Source organism: Capsicum annuum, chromosome 1 (genome assembly GCF_002878395.1).
Source record: "Capsicum annuum cultivar UCD-10X-F1 chromosome 1, UCD10Xv1.1, whole genome shotgun sequence".
NCBI lineage: Eukaryota > Viridiplantae > Streptophyta > Magnoliopsida > Solanales > Solanaceae > Capsicum > Capsicum annuum.
In genome coordinates, this window is record NC_061111.1 from 15,093,489 (window position 1) to 15,099,589 (window position 6,101).

The window sequence follows — 6,101 nt, forward strand, 5'->3', positions numbered from 1 at the left end:
AATAGTATATCACCATATCCACCTTCCATAACTCAATTACCATCTCCACCTTCCATAACTCAATTACCATATTCACCTTCCACAATTCAATACAACCAAACTATACAAAATAGTCCATAACTCTATTTCCATCACCTTTCAATAACAATCAATACATATAATCCTCTATCACACACATATATATGGAAAAGAACAAAGGCAAACAATATTCATACCTTAGAATTCACCTCTTGATTATGCAATCCTGTTTGTACAAATAATAGGTGACGTTCGAAGCTCTCGAGATGACAAACGCAGTTATCGGATTACTTTGGAATTTCTACAGTTGAATCAAAAGTAATTTAAAGGTCAAATTTGGCTAGGGTTTGTTCTTCCTCAATGATTGATGATGAAAATGACTTTTTAAACTGATATACATGTATATATACACATATTCCCGTCCATAATATAATAGGAAATGACCAAAATGCCTATAAAATTTAAATAATGTCAAATCTGTCCTTTGGTGGACTGTTTTGATAAGCTAAAGTAGATCGACCATAACTCTTTGCTCCGATATTGTATTTGGGTTAAATTGGTATCGTTGGAAGGATAATTCAAAGCGCTTTCATTTCATATAAAGTAGGCCACCCAGTTCGTCCTGTACAAGGAGTTATGGTCGTTTGAAGTTGATCCTAAAATTCTGTTTTGATAGGCTGAAGTAAAACGAGTATAAATCCTTACTCAGACGTTTGATTTGGATGAAACCAATTGCATTGGAAAGAAGACTCAAATATCTTTCTTTTCATAGGTCGCAGCTCTCCCAGTTCATTATAGGGATTTATGATCATATGAAGTTGACCCAAAAATTCGGCAGGCCTCAGTAGTTTGTGTGCAGGAAATTTTCCTGCACATTTACTATTCCCAAATATCCTGGCCACCGTTTTATAGTTTTGAACGTGCTCGATTATATCCGAATCCTATTCGTTTTTGGAAATCTTTATATCGTTGGAAAGTTTATTCAACAACCTTCGCATGAAACCATCGACGGATAAATTCCGATATAAATAAAATAAAAAAATTAATTTCATATAAATAAGACCAATACACGTACTTGAATACACCAATACACGTACTTGAATATGGGGTGTTACAAAAATATTGCATGAACAGTAATTTAGTGATGTGGCATCCACTATTGACCTCAATTTTGTCAAAATTTTACCCTCCAATTTCAAGTCTTGACCAATCTACAATTTGGAAATGGTGGATTTGGTTAATAGAGGGAAATTTAGTCTTGGTGCTTCATTTTCAAGTTCAAAATAAGACGTGACCTTCTTGGTACTTTCTCCTTGAAACAAGGTCCTTAAATCAAGGAAAGTAGGTGAAAAATGGTTGTCAAATCTTCTTTCACCAACAAGTACTACAACTTGGTCTTTCACCTTTTGTGAATCTAATGTTCACTTTTTGTTTTAACAAAGGATGAAAAGGGTGAAGAACAACAAGAACACAATAACAACACCAAGAACAACAACAATATTCTCCAAGAACAACAATAAATTCCAACGCCCAAATCCACAACAACAAGGCCTTCAACACACTCATGGCTTAGAATGACAACAACATCAAATCAGCCACACTTTGTTCACATTAACAACATCAACAAGTTCAAGTTCAAGCTTAGATTTGGACACTTTTTAGTGTTGGTGAGAAAGAAATCAACAATAGAACCACTCTAAACAACAAAAGACTACAAGATTTAGTCACAAAGAAACATGTATCGGCCAAGACAACAACAAGAACAATAACTTTTTCGGGCAAGAACAACAAGAACGGGCAGATTACTCCTTTTCTGGAATTTTTTTTTTCCAGTTTTTCGACCCTTTTTTTTTTAGTTTTTTCAACTCTCAAGCCCAAGATTGATCTTGTTAGAACAAAATCAAAGATGACTTTGATACCAAATGATACAAGAATTATAAGGACAACACGAAACACACTTCAAAATCAGTCCACAAGATCAAAGATCCGAGGACCCTTATGAAGACCACACTTGGATTCAACAAACAACAACAAGAACACAATGTATTGATGTGTTTATCACCAAAAAATAGCTAACAACAAACTATGCTAACAACAACAAGATGAAGAACAACAACAATGGACCAAGAACAACAAGTAATGGATTTGAATTACAAGAACACAAACAAACAATTACAACATAAATAAAATAGATAGATAGTTAGACCTTAGTTGGTATAAATCTTAAGAATCCAAGAATATGGTCATCTTGGACCCTTAACACTATACACAACGGTTAACCTAACTCCTACATTGACGCAAGAGGAACTTTACCTCCTCTAAACACCAACGTCTCAAGCCAACATTGCAACATAAGTGATATCCACACTTGTTGCCCTCATTTCCGTGTGGTGGCTATTCCAAGCCCTACAACTAAAGGTGTTTCATGTTTCAAGTCTTACATCAATGAACAACTAATGAGAAAAAGACCTAAAATGTTCTATTTATATTCTATTATAAGACAAGGCAAAATGACAACAATGCCCTTAAAGGGTGAGGTGGCCATGGAGTGTGCATTTGGACCCAATAAAGTGACCAAAATGCCCTTAATGAAGATGACCAAATCATGACCCATTAAGTGTTGTCCAAAACCGTGAGTCCTCAAGTCTTCGATGCTCCAAGCAATCTTCCACACACGGCCTTGCTTGTGCTCAAAACGGGTCTTCCTTGCATATTCTTGTGCCCTCGGGGTGATCAAGTCTTGAGCCTTTAAATGATGATTTCTAACCATGTCTTCAAAAATTAAGGTGGCTATTTGACTTGTATCAACAACCAACAACAATAGCAACGGAGATGGTGATGAACAACAACAACAATATCATCACAACAAAGAGACTTGACAAAAAAAAGGCAAAAAAAAAATAAACAAAGACCCTCTTTAAAAATTGCCTAGAAATCTGCCATATATGATGGTGAAGAAAAAGAAGACGAAGAGAGAGATATTTACATGTGATGGCTATGATAGCCATGGATGTGGGGGTCGGGGGACGAAGAGAGATGAAAAGAGTTATAGAGGTAGGGGACGTTAATGGTGATGCCATGGCAGCCATGGCTGGACGGGGGACGGGGGTGGAGGGTGGGGTGAGGGCGGCTGAATGAGGAAGGGGGCTGGACGGAGGTGAGGGGGGTGGTTGGACGGGGGAGGGGGGCTGAGGGGTGGGGTGGGGGCTGGATGGAGAGGGGGGTTTGGGGAAAGAAGAGTTTTTTATTTTTATTTTTAAAATTTATTATTTTAAATTTTAAAAAATATTTTTTAATTAAAAATAATGGAGGAAGAAAAAGGCTATTTTTTATTTTTTTTAATTTTAATATTATTTTAATATAAAATTATCCAAAAATTGACCCTCACTCGCACCCCAGGCGAGTGACTACACTCTCTTTGTCTTAGTCAGTCATTTAATGCCACATAGACAAAGTCAACGGTCAAAGAAATATTATTTTTTATTGAGTTCAGGGGTCCAGATGACAAACATAAAAGTAGAAATGTCCAACTTACAAAACCGACCAAGTACAGGGGTCCAGAAGATCATTTTGCCTTAAAACTTTCTTTTAGTATTGTAAAAAATAATTTGTTTAAATTTTAGAAATAATTTGATCCAAAATATGACAACAAGGATAAATTTTATTCTAAAATAAGATGAAGAATATATTTAACTAATTTTTTAAAGTAGAACGATAAATTTGACACTTTTTTCTTCTTTATTTACATGAATACATGTTCATGCATTAAGGGGTTGTTTGGTAGAGTGTATTGTAAAATATAATACGTGTATTAGTTAATGTGTATTACTAGTACCTTGTTTGGTATTTTTTTTACCTATGTATAACTAATGCAAGCATTAATTATACACTCTATTGTGTATTGAAGTGTGTATTAGTAATACACTCCATTTCCTATGTATTAGTAATACAAAAACTTTAAACACATGCATTAACTTATTAAATGACCTTAATATCCCTTAATTTTCCTCCCAAAATATTTCACCATTCCTTTTTCCGCTATTTTAATTTGCAATAGTGAATTTTTTAAAAATATTTCACAATTTCTTTTTCCACCATTTTAATTTACAACAATGAATAGTTGATTTAAATAATATAACATATTTTTTGTTTTGCTTCAAGGGTCTTCAAAAAGATTAAAAAAAATTGAGACGATTTCTTAATTTTATGTCTTGTATTTTATTTTTGTTTCGACTATATTAATCCGTCGGCATAACATTTTTGCGTAAAGACGAAGGTCTTGAAATTAATCCTAAACCTCTATATACTAGTTCAACAATACTAATTATGTTTGAGATGGCAAAATAATTTTGTTGCAAAAAAGTGTACAAAATCAAATAAGGGTATTTTTGTAAACAAACATTTCTTTTAATTTATAGAAATTATGTAAGATGTATTATTTCTTATAAATCAAACCAAACAATGTATAAGAAATAATACATACATAACTAATACAAGCATAACTAATACAAGTATTACTAATGCAAGTATTACTAATACACTATAGGATCGTTTGGTAGAGTGTATAAGATTAATGCAAAATATAGTGTATTAATAATGTTTGTATTAATAATGCTTGTATTAGTTATGCATGTATTATTTCTTATACATTGTTTGGTTTGATGTATAAGAAATAATACATCTTACATAATTTCTATAAAAGAAATGTTTGTTTACAAAAATACCCTTCTTTGATTTTGTACACTTTTTTGCAACAAAATTTTTTTGTCATCTCAAATATAATTAATATTGTTGAACTAGTATATAGAGGTTTCGGATTAATTGCAAGACCTTCGTTTTTGCGCATTAAATATAACAGATTAACATAGTCGAAACAAAAAAAAATATAAGACGTAAAATTAAGAAATAGTCTCAATTTTTTTTTAATCTTTTTAAAGACCCTCGAAGCAAAACAAAAATATGTTACAATTATTTAAATCAATTATTCATTGTTGTAGATTAAAATTGTGGAAAAAAAATTATGAAATGTTTTGAAAAGATTCACTATTATAAATTAAAATAGCAGGAAAATGAATGGTGAAATATTTTGAGAGGAAAATTAAGGGGTATTAAGGTCATTTAATAAGTTAATGTATGTATTAAAGACTTTGCATTACTAATACATAGAAAATGGATGGTATTAGTAATACATACCTTAATACACAATAGAGTGTATAATTAATGTTTATATTAATTATACATTGACTAAAAATTATACCAAACAAGATATTCTTAATACATATTAATTAATATATATATATTATTTTTATCAATACACTCTACCAAATGAACTCTATATTCTATGTTGTTCTTATTCATTCTATCAAACCATCCCGAAGTGGTATAAGAACTTGCTTGAGGTTTTTAGTTTCTGCATGTTCTATTCATTTAATCTGTCTCTTTTTCTACTTTTTTTTTTGGTCTTTTCTGTAGATCAAGTTTGAAATTTGGATGTTTTGGGGATAGTGATGTTTACACATTACCTCATTTTCGTCTCACTATCTATGACACTTTTCACTTTTCTAAAAATTAATTTGACTAATATTTTAAAAGTTAAATATTCTATAAGTTGAATTCTTCTTATATGTCAGTATAGTGAAAAAATATATTTTAATATTTATTAATGGTCAAATAACTTAAATCTCGAAAAGCAAAAAAATATAATAGGCAAAATACATCGCCAGGTCCGTCTACTTGGCGTCATCTTTCACTTAGATACCTCAATAGACATTGTTTACTTTTGACATCTAAAGCTGCCTTCAAGTGTGTCACTTTGGTAAGTTTTGCTGAACCAGCAAAATAATATTAGTGCGTGTGCTACACTCTTCAATGAGGTGGAAAGTAACGAATAAAATGCGAACATGTGTCATTTTATTCAAATAATTTATAAATAATTAATTTAAATAATAAAAGAAATACTCAAATAATTTATAAATAATTAATTTAAATAAAAAAATACCCTCCCCTAACTTACCCACCCCACCAGCCTTCTTTTTCAAACACACCACCCACTCGTCACTCCCACCCCACCAGTCTTCTTCAAA